This window comes from Mustela nivalis (assembly GCF_964662115.1).
Source record: "Mustela nivalis genome assembly, chromosome: 11".
Lineage (NCBI taxonomy): Eukaryota > Metazoa > Chordata > Mammalia > Carnivora > Mustelidae > Mustela > Mustela nivalis.
In genome coordinates this window covers 93,497,846-93,513,288 of record NC_139030.1, presented here as the reverse complement: position 1 = coordinate 93,513,288, position 15,443 = coordinate 93,497,846, and the positions used below count along the sequence as shown (strand labels likewise).

The following is a 15,443-nucleotide window of genomic DNA, read 5'->3' as shown; positions in this document are numbered from 1 at the left end:
TTTGTCAAGTAAATGCAGGCTCATTTCCACTCACTGATGATGTGATTATAGCTTTCTAGAGCAGGGCTGTGTAAAGTGATCTTATTTGTGTCAGTGATGGTAGTAAAAATACCAATAAACCCACATCTTTCCATTGCTGGACCTGAGCTATCTGGTGCTCTATAGGAAGAGGTTAAGTTTTGCATTTTAATTTGCATAAAATAACAAACCAGATTCAGATCAGCAGTGTGGCTCCTGCCTATAACTTGAAAGAGAGAGACAGAGAGAAAGGCAGAAAGACAGAGACAGAGACGCAGAGAAATACCATTAAAGATGACTTGCCGGGCACCTGGGTGGCTCAGTGGGTTAAGCCTCTGCCTTCGGCTCAGGTAATGATCTCAGAGTCCTGAGATCGAGTCCCACATCGGGCTCCCTGCTCAGCGGGGAGCCTGCTTCCCTCTCTCTCTCTCTCTGCCTGCCTCTCCATCTACTTGTGATTTCTCTCTGTCAAATAAATAAATAAAATCTTAAAAAAAAAAAAAAGAAGATGACTTGCCATCATAGAAGTCTTGTGAGTCTGTAGAGAGAAATCAACACCGTTATTGATAATTTCTTTCATAATAGAGGGTCCGTGAACTTTAGTATGTAGAATTATCCAGTCACTCTCTTTATAGACATGGCGTTACCTGTATCCTGTTGTTTTCTCCTCTCTTTGAAATCCAGACAGTACCAATAATTGATGCTAAGTGCTTTCTATTTAAATACTGAAGTTCAACCAAGCCAGAGCGATCTTTGGCTGTACGTTATTGATATTGGAGGGTTTTAAAAATGCCAGGGTCTTATCCAGATTTCTTCATTAGAATTTCTGCAGGCAGGAATATAAGTTATTATTTTTTAAATGTTTCTAGGTGATTCTAATATGCATTTAGGATTGAGAGTTACTTAACTAAGTACTATTAGTGAGGTTGTATTTGTGAAACTAGCATTTCTAGCTTGGAACTTTTATTAATTCTCATCCCATTTTCTCTAGCCTTTGCACAAATGGTTCCATTTTCCTCAGATTTCCCTCCTGAACCTTTCGGCAGAGCTATCCTACTTAACCAAGTCTTGTTCATCTGATGGGACTTCCTCAGTTTCCCTCCTCTCTATAAATCCCTCTCCCCTGTGCCTCTGCTTCGCGGATCCGGTTGTCTTCCCTTGTCTCGAAGACAGACATGTCCTTTTTACTCCTCCAATGCTTTCTCCTCAACTTCGAACTCTCCTACTTCCTTCAGGCCCATGCTCCTTGAGTGATCATCTTGGGTTTTAAATTTTCAGTTCAAGCTCGACAGACTTTTGAGTGTCCCCTGTGTGCCAGGAGCGGGGGCTATAAAGGAGACCAGGAAAGTCAAGGAGTGCAGTCAAGAAGGGGAGACAAAAATACAGACCTAATCATTCTGTGGTGTGATTTGGACAACAAGGGAAACATGCAAAAAGCGCAATAGCAAAAAGGAAGGTGATGGCCAATTTTTCTGTACCTAATCCCTTCTGTGCTGGGAAACAGTTTTGCATGTTTTACATGGCAATGATTTTCCCTTGATTTTTAAATTAATGGTCCTTTTCTTCCATGTCTTTTCTTTCATTTTCAAGCTTCTTAAAAGTGTAACTTAATTTTATGTCTTTAGTTTCTTAACCTTCTTCTTCTAGCATCCATTTTTCCTGCTAACATTTTCTGGCTCCCCAGCAGCCTTCTTATTGGTAAGCTGCCTTCTCAACAGTACCACACACATTGAAACTTTCACTTTTGGTGGCTTCTATGACATTACGTTCACTCCATTCTCCTTCCTGACCTCTGAAAAGTCTTTGTCTGCTTCTTATTTAGGTTCTTCTTTTTCTTTTCACCCACGGAATAGGTGCTCTTAAATCTTCTGGCCTAAAACTTCTAACTTGGATGCTTGGGTAACTCAGTCAGTAGAGCATATGACTCTTGATCTTGGAGTCATGAGTTTGAGCCCCATGTTGGGGGTAGAGCTTACAAAAGAAAATCTTAAAAAAACAAAAACAGGGATGCCTGGGTGGCTCAGTTGGTTGGGCAGCTGCCTTCAGCTCAGGTCATGATCCCGGCGTCCTGGGATCGAGTCCCACGTCGGGCTCCTTGCTCAGCAGGGAGCCTGCTTCCCTTTCTCTCTGCCTGCCTCTCTGCCTACTTGTGATCTCTCTCTGACAAATAAATAAATAAAATCTTAAAAAAAAAAACAAAAAAAAAACAAGTTCTGTCTTTTTTCTGTGCATTCCTTTCCTTGAAGTTCTGATCTAAAATTTGGATTTCTAGTCTAATAAACCATTAACATGTTGAAGGTGAGAAACAGTATCTTACTATGTTTTAATTCCTAGAGCTAAGTATATTTAAAAACATCTAATAAGTTTTAGATCAATTCAGTTGGACACACTCCCAAGATTCAATTCTTTCTTTTCTATTTTTTTTTTAAAGATTTTATTTATTCATTTGACAGAGAGAGAGATCACAAGTAGGCAGAGAGGCAGGCAGAGAGAAAGGGAAGCAGGCTCCCTGCTGAGCAGAGAGCCATATGCCAGATTTTCTCAGTCCCAGGACCCTGAGATCATGACCTGCGCCAAAGGCCGAGGCTTAAACCACTAGGCCACCCAGGCGCCCCTCAGTTCCTTATTTCTAATTGTCTGGTGGTTACTTCTATGTGCTCTGAAAAATTTATTTTGCCCTAAAGTGATCCTTTAATTTATTCCCCTAAATTAATCTGTTCACCTTTCGAAGACATATGGACAGAATGATCACCAAAGACCATGGATACTAGACACAAGGCATACAGGCATTGTTGAATGAAGATGACTTGCTCTCCTTTCTCATAAAGATTACCCTGTAAGGGGGTTCCTGATTTATTACAATACTGTTAACCATTTTTTAGATATCTGAGCCTAAAAGGTTAAGCTAATAACTGATTTATTCTCATTCATTTGATCAAGACTTTAATACTTTTGCCTTCCCAATGGTTCTAGTATAGCTGGTACTCTCTGAATTGCTTTTCAACGTCTTCTTGTTCTGAAAATATTTTAGAGCCCAACTCGGAGCATTTTATGTTTGAATACCTTCAGTGGTTTTCATTTTACTTCTCTACTCAAATACTTTCAGTGGGTTTAAAACCAATAGGCCAATATGTAGGGTCTTCTTCAGTAAGGCCCTGCCTCCCTCACCAGCATTTTCTTGTGCTGCTGTCTTTCGGTTCACATCTGTTCCAATCAGACGGGTCTCTTTGCAGCTCCCTGGGTACACACTTCACTTTTTTTTTTTTTTTTTTTTAAACCCTGGGCCCTTGTTCTTTTTTTTTTTTCTTTTCTCTTAAGCAGTTTATTCTTTTTATTTTATTTTTTAATTTAAATTCAATTAATTAACATATAATGTATTTTTAGTTTCAGAGGTGGAAGTCATTGATTCGTCAGCTGTTTGTAACACCCAGTGCTCATTACTTTATGGGTCTCCTTAATGTCCATCACCCAGTTATCCCTTTCCCTACCCTTGGCCCCTCCAGCAACCCTGTGATTAAGAGTCTCTTACGGTTTTTCTCCCCCTCTGGCTTCATCTTGTTTTATTTGTTCCTGTCTTCCCTATGATCCTCTGCTTTGTTTCTTAAATTTCACATATGAGTGAGATCATATGATAATTAATTTCTCTGATTGTCTTCTTCCACTTAGCAGAATGCCCTCTAGTTTTATCCACATTATTGCAAATGGTAAGATACCAATTTTTTGATGGCTGAGTAGTATTCCATTGTGTGTGCACCTTCTTTATCCATTCATCTGTCGATGGACACCATAGTTTACCATAGTTTGGCTACTATGGACGTTGCTGCTACAAACACTGGGGTGCAGGTATCTGGCCCTTGGTCTTGCTATGTGTTCTGTGAGGTGTGGCCTCCTCTCCTTTTCTTATTTATTGGAACCCAAGCCACTCAGTTCAGCTCAAATGCTTCCTTCTCTTTGATCCCCTTTGCCTCTGTACAGCATAATCTCCCCTACTTGGAAATGGCTGTAAGGATTGCTGTTGTTGTTGTTGTTGTTTCTTCCCTAGAACCTTGTGGTCACCCCCTATTGCATCCAAAATATATTATCTGTACTTATTTTTCTGGTAGCAATAGGAATATATAAGACCAATAGCTCCATTTCAAGTATTTTGTACAGAACATGTCCTTTTATTGCTCAAGCTCATCAAGTTAGTTCATATTATTCGGTATTTCTATACTTTTTAATAAGAAGAATAAAGTAAAGAGTGTACATTGCTCATGAAGAAACTGAGTCACAATAATGCAGTATATGTGTTATTTTAATAATCTGAATTCATAAATTTAGAAAGAATTACATTGTGGTCTTGTAGTATTCCATGTAGTCAATTACCGGGATTTTTAAAAGAGATTTTATTTATTTACTTGTTAGAGAGAGACACAGTGAGAGAGGGAACACAAGCAGGGGAAGAGAGAGGGGGGGAAACAAGATTCCCACTGAGCAGGGAGCCCAATGCGCAGCTCCATCCCAGGACCCTGGGATCATGACCTGAGCCCCAGGCAGACGCTTAATGGCTGAGCCACCCAGGGGTCCCCATTAGTGATATTTTTAGCTCATTTATTATTTCTATTTGAAATTAGTAGGTGTTAAGAATCCAGCACGTACACCGAAGTGTTCAGGAATGAAGGAGTATATCTGCAGCTTGGTCCCTTCTGTGCATTCGTGGGAGAGAAGGATGAAGTAAATGTAGAAAAATGTTGACAAGTATAAATATAGTGAAATATACATGGGAGTTCTTTGTACAATTTTTGCAACTTTCCTGTAGGCTTGAAATTGTTTCATAATAAATTTAAAAAATCAATCTGGGATATTAAATATCTTTCCTCTAGTTCTTTGTGTTGAGGATAATGTCCAAATAAATTCCCTTGAATGTCAATGAATACCATTTAAAAATCTTTTTAAAAAAAGATTTATTTATTTGGGAGAAAAAGAGAGAGAGAGTGCATATGCATGGACAAGAAGGGGGAGAAGAAAAGGAGAGGGAGACTCCTTCCTGAGCAAGGAGCGTGGTGTAGGGCTTGATCCCAGGACCCTGCTATCATGACCTGAGCTGAAGGCAGACGGTTAACCAACTGAGCTAACCAGGTACCTGAAAAATTTTACAACTTTTAACTCTTAAAATTTCTTTTAAAGTTCCTTAAAACCCAAACAAATTCTAACTCAAAAGAGCAATAAAACACATTTCTTTTATATTTAAAGATAACTTGGGTGGCTATTATATTTTTTGTATCATAAGTAAACAACAAATATTTTTCAGTAAATAGTGACCACCTGCTTTGTGCTAGGTACTGTTCAAGGTGCAGAAAACAGTCCCTGCTCTTAGGAAGCTTAAATTCTTCTGGAGGAGGCAGGTGCTGAGAGAATTAATAAACAAATGATGATATATCTGAAGATGGTAAGATTTAAAGGGATAAATGAAGCAAAACAAAAAGGATAAGTGGTCAAGGTGGTGGTGGTGATAGGGCTCATCTGAGCAGATTCAGGGGAAGTAAGGTAGTGAGCCGAGAATGTAATCAGTGAAGAGCTGTCTAGGTAGGGGAATAACAAATGTCAAGACCCTATGTGCTTATTCAGGAAACATGGTAAGAATGTACAGAATGTAATGTACCAACGTAGAGGTTTGGCCATATGAGTACAATAGACAACAAAAGAGGGGTGGAAAGTGAACAGGTCTACAGGGGTGTAATTATAATGCGGACTGGAATAGCAAGAAAAGAATGTGAACAAAAAGGAAAAAGGAAAATGATTAAGGGATGAAGAGGGACATAGACAATGTAAGACCTTATAAGATATTGTAAGGTCGTCTTCTTTTATTCCAAGTTAGCTGGAAATGAATTGGAGAGCTTTAAGCAGGGGGGTAAGATAATTTCACTTACATTAAAAAACAAAAAGATAATTGTGACTATGTTGTGGAGAACAGATTATAAGATGGGTAAGAATGGAAGTTGGTAAAAGAATTCAGAGACTGTTGCTATAATCCATTTGAGTTATGATAACTTGAAAATCAAGGTGCTAGCTTTAAAGGTGGTGTGGAAAGAGGTCAGAATTTGCATCTATTCTGAAGATAGAGTTGGCAAGATTTGTTAATAGACTGGATAGGACAAGTGAGAGAAAAAGACCAATGAGGGGTGACTCCAGGGTTTTCCACTGGGGAATACTGTGTGAGGAAGAGGCTTTGGAGGGGAAAATCAGAATTTTATTTTTGGGTATGTCATGTTTGAGGTTATTCTGAAATATCCACATGAAGAGGTTAACCAGAACTTAGATAGATAAGCCTGGAGTTCAGGGGAGAGAACTAGCCTAGAGAACCAGTTTGGGAATTATTAGCATATAGATGGTATTTAAAGTTTATAGACTGGGTGGGATCCCCTAGGAAGTGAGTGAAGAAAAACCAATGATTAAGTTTATGAGAACATGTGAACTTTCAGGAGATAGAAGGAAAACCACCAGTGTGCAGAGTCCTGAAGTAAGTGTTTCCAGGAGGAATAGTAATCAATTTTGTCAGATGCAACTGATCTATCAGTTAAATTGAGAACTGAAAATTCAATTATGAAGTGAGGGTAAATAGTTTCTTTGATCAGAGCAGTTTTAGTGAGGTGGTGGCAGTAAAAGCATAGTGGGTTCCAAAGAGAGAATTAAAGGTGAGAAATTAAAGACAATGAGTGGAAGCAATGCTTTATAAGTTCTCTGTAAAAGGCAGCAGAGAATGGGGGGAAGACCTGGAGAGGAGAGTGGGATCAAGACTTTTTTAGAACATGGGAGATATTACAAGTGTATACATTGATGGAAATGATCAAGTGGAAAGTGAATATTAATAATGCCAGTTGCGGAGGGATTGAAGAAGCTATGTCCTTGAGGAGGCAAGAGGAGATAGAATCCATGTAGGAGTGAATAAGGGGCCACAGCCAGCTTTTCCATAGTAACTGGAGAGAAGGCAGAGTGTATGCGCACAGATGCATGCAGGCTGGTAAAACGGTGGGGAGAGCTTATGGAAGCTCTCTTCTGGTTTATTCTATTCTGTCAGTGAAATAGGAAGCACGGGCATCCTCTAAGCATGAGATGAGATAGGAAGTGTTCCAGATTTGAGAGGAGAGGAAAAAGTGTGAAATAATCATTTAAAAGAGTGAGAAAGTAAACGTCTGAGGGGAATGTAATAGCTTTGCTAAACCAAGGTCATGTAAGGGATGAATTTAAATTGAGCCCAGTCACCACACTTTTTTCCCCAGCCGCTCTCAACTGTGCAAGGTGTTACTGTGCAAGGCGTTACAAAGTAGGCTGCGCGATGTATTTCACCAACGTTGAGGTTTGGCCATGTGAGTACAATAGACAACAAAAAAGGGGCAGAAATTGAGGTCTGCAGGGGTGTAATTATAATTATAAATCATGGAGGGACACCTGAGTGGCTCTGTTGGTTGAGTGTCATGATCTCAGGGTCCTGGGGTTGAGCCCCACGTTGGACTCTACGCTCAGTGGGGAGTCTGCTTGAAGATGCTCTCTGCTCCTCTTTCCCTGCCCCTCCCTCTGCCCTTGCTCGTGTGTGTGTGTGTGTGTGTGTGTGTGCATGTGGCTTTAAAATAAATAAATCTTTAAAAAAAATTACAGATCATGGAAGCTGAACCAGATAAAGTGTGAAGTGAGGACATGAAAAGATGAGAGACCATGGAAAATCAAATGGAAATATGATCTATGGATTGCAGAGTTGTGAGGGTCAAACAACCAATGAGGGTGAGGTAGAAAGTTAAGGAGTGCTAGGAAGTTGGAATTTGAGATTGTGGAGGGTGTATAAGTGATTGGTAATAGCAATGTCTGAGGGCATGACCATGTGAGTAGGTGGCTGAGACAGGGTTGGAGGACAAGATCTTTGGCTTGGAAAGGACCATGATACTATGAGGTCAAAATGTTAGAAGGATCATTTGGATGGATATATGAATCCTCAACACTTGTAAGAGGAAGTGACCTAGGTATCTGTAGATGACTCCACCAAGGAGAGACAGCAGCTGATGTAGCTTGATAAGAAGAATTTTAAAGCTGGAGTGTTCTAGGGTAGAGAGGGAATGTTCTGGAAGTGGCTCACCTCATCTCTAGACCTTTCAGGGTGGAAAGAAAATAGGTACTATTTGCAGGGAAATAGAGTTCTCAGGGGAAGGTTAAATTTCGGTTACAGCAAGAAGATGAAGGGAGCTTAGAGATTGAGGATATACTTTCTCACCACCCCCACCCCCCAAACTGTTCAGAGCATTTTCTTTTAAGAGATTAACAGTTGTTCATTCTGCCACAAACTATTTTAAGAATGTTGCTGTCCATCATTGCTACATTAACTTCAGATGAAATATTTGTGAGGTAACCTGTATTTTCCTTACAAAGCACAGAGTTTTGGCAATAGAAAGTTTAGCTGAATCCGCTAATAAACTGTAATGTAAGACATTGAACCAATTGATCTAGAAAGCTTATATAAGGATAAGATTTTTTTTTTTTTAGCTAGTCAGATGTTCTGAGCATAATTATCTGAATAGATAAAGAACTGTATTACTTAAAATAAGACAGAAATAATAGAATCACGTCTGAAAAATAGTTGCCTCATCTAAAAAATTTTTTTCTACCAAATGAGGATAAACATTTATAATTACATGGACTGACTTTCAAAGGAGACATCTGAAAAATGATGACTTCATTTGGATTTTAAACTCAATTTGATACACATAACAAGATGGACCTCAAGGAAATTATTCTGAGTGAAAAGAGCCAATCTTGTATGATTCCATTTTTATGACATTCTTGAAATAACACAATTATAGAGATTGAGGATTGGAAATATAGGGGGACAAATGTGTGGTTATAAAGGAGTAGCAAGAGGAAGTTTTGTGGTTATGAAATAGTTTTCTATTTTGTTCATGGTGGTAGTTACATAAAGCTACACATGTGATAAAACTGCATAAAGCCACATGCACACACACACACACACACACGAAGGAGTGCATGTATAACAGGGGACATCTGAATATGCTCTGTGGAATGCACTAATGTCAATTTCCTAGTTTTGTTATCGTGTAGTATGTAGACAAGATGTCAATATTGGGGGAGAAAGAATGAAAGATTCATGACACTTCCTGTATATTTATTTGCAACTTAAGGTGAATCCACAAAAATAAATAATTTACAAAAGTCCTGGTAGGTCTCCAAAGAAACACACACACACACACCCCCCAATAATATCATAGGAAACAGTGGTTGCATAACTTAGAAATGAATAATGATTTGTAAAAGAAGAATAGTATCCAATTGAAAAGAAACACAAAGAACTCCTTTCTATTTTCATGCCTTGTTTAACACCAACAATTGACTGGTATTCCAATTGACTTCCCAACGATTAACAGACTAGGAAACTGCTTTTAATACTTTGCACATATTTGTCTTATTAGGTCATCATTATCTAGCTCCCCCCCCCCTACATTCTAGATATAATTTTCCTTGGGAGTGGGTTCCATAAACTCTATTGTGTTTACCAGAAGAATTGTTTATGCTTCCTTTTAGTAGGGGACGATAGCGCTGTAGTCCGTTGTTTTCCTTTTGCCTTGACTCTGTGGACGTTCAGAGCTAATATGTAAGAAATACAAAAAGATTTACATAAAAGAGCAAAAAGAGTTATTTTCATACATGAGTAAATAAGATAAATATATTCTTTTTTTTGGATAAATATATTCTTTTAAGATTTTATTTATTTATTGGAGAGAAAGCGAGTGAGCTGGGGGAGGAGCAGAAGCAGAGGGAGATGGGAGAGGGAGAGGCTGATCCCAGCGGAATCAGCACTGAGCATGGGGCTGGGCTTGGGGCTGTAACTCATGACCTCCAGATCATGACCCTGAGGTCATGGCCTGAGCAGAAACCAAAACTCAACCGACGGAGCCTCTCAAGCACCCCATTAAAATAACTATTTTTTAAATGTCCTTAGAAGTAAGTGAGGAGTACTCTTCCACTTAATCCGACTTTTGTTCATCTGTGTCCCTCTCTGTTTTAGTTTTCCAGTTTTTTTAATTGTACTTTGTTACCACTTCTCGTGCACAAACAGCCTGCCTCCCTGTTCAACCCTCTTTCAACTACCACAGTACCTCTTTTTAGAATAATTTCTGTCTCCTTTGTTTCTCTAATCACCTAGAGGAGAAATGAGAAAGATATCTACAGCAAGTCTTAGGACAGAACCCAGATTTTTCTAAGGTAATATATTACTTTATCTGTTGGCAAAACTGTGCTCAAGTATTTGATTGATTGTTTCTTTAAATTATAACACTCATGGCATCCTGCTCAAATTCATATAGCTAGTTGATACGGGCTCAGGGCTTGGCACTGCCCCTTTGGTTTTCTTTCATATGTATCATAAAGTTAGGAGATGAATTGTTTATACACATGCATATTACTGACGTTAGCAAGTATATAATAATTTTTAAATAAAAGCAATAATTATCCTTTGAAATTTAATTGTAGCAAAGTACTCCTTGAAAATGTGATGCAGTAATGAGCAGGTATATGTATATATGTCTTTTTTTCTCTATTTGTATATTTAAACAATATCTCCTTTTAGTAAGCATCATTACATGAAGAGCCTGTCATAAAATGTTTTCTAGGTCCTTGTGGATAGCAGATGATAACAATGATTTCCATTTATCCAGTGCTTTTATAGTTTCTCAAATATTTTCATTTTTTTTTTCATAACAACCACGTGAAATAAGCAGAATTGACTTTACCATCATTCTGTGGCTTAGAAAACTGGCCATGGCCAGAACCAGTGGCAATGCTAGAATTAGAGCCCAAGCCTTTTGATGAATTTTGTTCTCTTCTTACAAAATCAACGTGTTTCTCAAGTCACCAAATGTTGCTTAAAGACTTGTGGAGGAACAGGTTGTATCTCTATACTTGGTACCAGCCCTGTGTCCACGACTGGCACATCTTAAGGGCAGAAAAATGCAAACCCAAGGTGAATGTGGACTCTGGCAATGTAGCTAATATCTGGCAATATTGATTATTTATTCTTACTTCAATTTATGGATCAAGTTATTATTTGAACTGTCAAATATTATTTCATGAAAAATTACATCAAGCATTAAGACAACATACAGGACTATTTAGTGATGATAGGATTGTGGCTTCTGTCTAAGGGATACTAATCTATGTCTGATCATATCTGGTAAAATTGGGTGAGAGGCCTTTCTAGAAGCTCCTTTGCACAAGGACCTAGGGGCCTTCCAAGATCAGTCATCGAAGAAAAATGTAGTTGTGTACAATGCATTCAACTAAGTAAGAAAGCCATGATTCTTGGTTTTAAGAAGGTGGAGGGAAGGGTGATTCTGAAACTGTGCAGTATCTGTCACTTGGTTTGGTTCCTTGCCCCAACCCCACTATAAATAGATGCACGTGCCCTAGGCTGCTGCCAGCCCTTGTAGCATTATTGTACAAACTAGGAAGAGGTACCTCCTTTGGTCAGATGTAGCCCCAGGAGTACAAAGCTCAGCAGCTCTGCAAGATAATATAGCCTTTGTGGGACTCTTCCAGGGAGATATAGTCCCTCACCAATAGTTTGGTCGGAAATGTCTGCACTAACAACCCTTAGTTGACTCTTCATTTGGCAAAAATTGTATTCTCTTATATAGTCCCCCATACAGGCCCTATTTGGGGGAGGTGATAAAATTTTGCCTTAATAAGAACTAATTTCATTTAGACTATTGAGTATTGACCATATTGGCAGCAATGTGTAGGGACTCGTAAATAGAACTTAATATAAGGAGAGAGTGACACTGTCCTTTTAAATAGAAAACTGTGTTGCATTGACAATTAGGAGACTTCAGTGACTCAGTGAGGGCAAGGGATGGTGGTGCCCAGCAGGCAGGGCCAAATGCAGCAGAGGCACAGTGGCAAATTATAGGCGTCCAACAGACAGATTAGTGCCCAGTAGGTACCTGTGGAAAATGGCAAGTACACAACAGATTTGGTAGTATTTAGCAGGTGCCACCAAGCTAAGGTCCATGGTGCTTTGCACTAGGTGCTCAGAAAGGCAGTGGTAAAGTTCAGCAAGAAGGACTTGCATGCACATCTATGAAAAAGGCCTGGAAACTTTCAGAAACACTTCCTGGGGGCAGAGTTAGGCAGTACCCCATGTAGGACCTTAGAGGTATTGCCTTAACAAGGTAGGAAGTTAGGGAGGAGGAAACATTAGTGATATCTGGGTTTTTGCTATTGCTGCTTGCCCATCTGTTCCCACAATCTGGTGAGAAGCCTGGAGTAACTCAGGTTACACAAATAAAACATTAGAGATACATTCCTTAATGTAGCTCATCCTTAATATTTTGCTTGAGGTCAAACATTAAAAGAATGTTAGAAAAAAATATCTGGCCCAGTTTCATTCCTACAGGAATATAATATTTTTCTTTTCTGAGAAAGAAAATTTGATAGGCTTGGTACTTTTGTACAAGCCACATCCAACTGATCCTATAATTAATTCCTAATATGAGAGGGAACGATCTTCCACACCCCATAAATAACTTTAATAAAAGCAAGCTAGCTGAACAGGTGCAAATTGACAAGGAGGTGATGGGGGGGTTCATTGCATAAGTGATGCACGAATAATAGGCTTTAGAATTTAACTGACTGGTCAAATTCAACGAAGAGGAAAATGACTTTTTGGGAGGTGAGAAAATCACTTAGAAAAGTTCTTTTGGTATTTGGTTTAGTAATTAATTTTGGAGAGAGATGGCATGCTGTAGTAAAAAGACAATGGCATAACCAAACAGCCATCATCATCTTGTTCTAGGAAGTAAGTAGGATAACAAGGAATCGTTATCCTAAATAGTCCAACAATTGTTATCCTAAAAAATCCCAAAATTGGGGCGCCTGGGTGGATCAGTGGGTTAAAGCCTTTACCTTTGGCTCCAGTCATGATCTCAGGGTCCTGGGATCAAGCCCTGCATCGGGCTCTCTGCTCAGCAGGGAGCCTGCTTCCTCCTCTCTGTCTGCCTGCCTCTCTGCCTACTTGTGATCTCTGTCTGTCAAATAAGTAAATAAAATCTTAAAAAAAAAAAGAATTAAAAAAATCCAAAAATAACCATGCTTTTGGGTGGGCTGGCCTTGATGGGGTGGAAGTGGGAGACGGCTTCCTTCAGTCTCACCACTCTTCTTGAGTCTCTCTGTTGCAGAACTTCCCTCCTGCATCAAATCCTCCACCTGTGGTAGGGTTTTCAGTCCCTCTTATGCAATAAGAACATTCCTGTTACTTTTAGTCAGTATATTAAAACACTTCTTAAAGGCATATATAGCACTCTTCCTAAGAAAAATCCCACTAAATATAGTCTTCTTCATCTCATTACATAAAACATGAGTGGCCTAGTTAAATGAACGAGGAAATTGGAAGTTGTGAAAAATAGTCCCTTCATTTGTTGACTTTATCCCCTGTCTGAGGCAATGTGCATTGGATCAGAGACTTCCTAACAGAGACCATCTCCAGTTATAAATTATTTAATGGTCGTCCTGTTCCAAAATAGCACTATTCAAAGAGAACCACCAATGCATTTGCTTTACATAATTAGAGCTTGCAAGGTGAGATAATCAGTGTCAGTAATTAAGTAAATTGGGACTTTTTCCTTGGAGGAGGAGAGCTTTTATCCTGCTTTTTGAAACATGCTAATCCCACTTCCACTCTCCTCCACTTCAAAGGCTTGGGTCATTGCAGTGACATTGTCAGAGAGCTGCGGGGGGGCTCTTTCTGCAAACTCAGCTTGGCTCTGTCGCTCCATACCACTCCGAGTCACTAGATACCAACTTTAATTCTTCCTGTTTCAGACAGGCCATTGTAATGCCTTTATAGGTATTTAAGAGGCCAATTCTTATATTTTCCTTTCCAAAATTATTTTATCCCTGTCAATATAGTAACATGTATCTTCAGGATGGAAGCCAACCAGGTGACTCCCTAAATATGGGTGAGCGACTAAGGTAAAAGCCACAGTAGTTCATGCTCTAAAATGTTTTGCTTTTAAAGATTTTATTTACTTGTCAGAGAGAGAGAAAGTACAAGCAGGGGCAATGGCAGGCAGAGGGAGAAGCAGGCTCCCTACTGAGCAAGGAGCCCCATGTGGGACTCAATCCCAGGACCCTGGGATCATGCCTGAGTCCAAGGCAGGTGCTTAACCGACTGAACCACCCAGGCATTCCCATGCCCTAACACGTTTTATATTCAATTCCAAAGAGAGCTTTTGGAGAGCATTCACCACAAATATTTAAAGAAAAGTTAATCAGAGAAATTAGAGATGGTTGCTGTGAAATATATTGCCCTCTGGTCATATTTATATGATAGAGTATATTACCTATCATATATATATATGTATTACCTGAGGCAAAATTTACAGCATAGAGCCATAACCTCCACATGATCATCCGAATAGTAGCTTATGGAATAATTACTGTATATGCCACATGCAGGAAAGATCATAGAATCCTTACCAGTCCTTGCAAGGTAGTTTCTTCCCTGTTTTTATAGAAAAGGAAACAGAAATCCAGCTTCTTATAATTTCATATCTTAAGTTTTGTATAATTTCATATCTAAATCTTTCTGGCTTTTTAGCCCATAACCTTCTAATGCAACAGCCTGCCCAAAGAATAAAACAAGCACAAATAACTTTTCTTAGTACTTTATAGAGCAGTATGCAAACCATCATTTATTCAATAAATATTTAATTTATAATTGTATATTCTACCTCACTCCAGAAAGGATGATGAAGCTTACCAAAGCAAGTGTAGTAAACCGAATAGGCTATCAAAGGAAAAAACAGAACAAAACAAAACAAAGCAAAACAAACTAGGTACAGGGAAAACAAAAGCAAAATAGGTGAAGCAAAAGAGATCAAGTCATTATAAAGTGTGTGCAAAAGCTGTATTGCAAGTATGGACTCAAAGAGCTTCATAATAAAAGGAATGTTCCTTGTCTTTTAGTCACAGTATTTGCATTATACCAGTTTCCAGTATTTCAACATGTTCTTTTACTTTATAATCAAATATCTAGTCAACCAACACATGAGTATGGAATTGAGACTGATTTGCTCCTTTGATATACTTACTAATTTCCATCTTTGTTGATTTGTTTTAAATTTATGGAGTCTGTGCTTTCTATCAACATCATAAACACTTCCAGTTTTCAGTTTTGAACTCTCTTTTATAGTATGTACAAAATGCAGTAAGTATTCAAATAGTTCCAGAAAGACAGAGGTGCAGGCTGTCTACTGTACAAATTCAGATAGTGTTGCTGGCCAAGGGTAAAATGTTAGTTGGCAGGAAATGACACAAAGAGACAGGAGGAAGCAGCTACTTAACTAGTGGCTAAAAACCAAACCAAACCAAAACAACCTCCCCCAGAC

At 38.9% G+C, this 15,443-nt stretch overlaps 1 long non-coding RNA gene across 2 annotated transcripts in view; it reads left to right on the top strand.

The window, feature by feature from the left end:
* Positions 1–240: 240 nt before the first annotated feature.
* LOC309844553 overlaps positions 241–15,443 on the top strand; it is a 40,797-nt gene continuing 25,594 nt past the window's right edge. The window contains exon 1 of one of the 2 annotated variants that reach the window (XR_014300755.1): positions 241–340. This is a non-coding gene — a long non-coding RNA (uncharacterized lncRNA). The remainder of the gene's footprint in view (positions 341–15,443) is intronic. The other variant, XR_014300756.1, reaches the window with a different exon arrangement.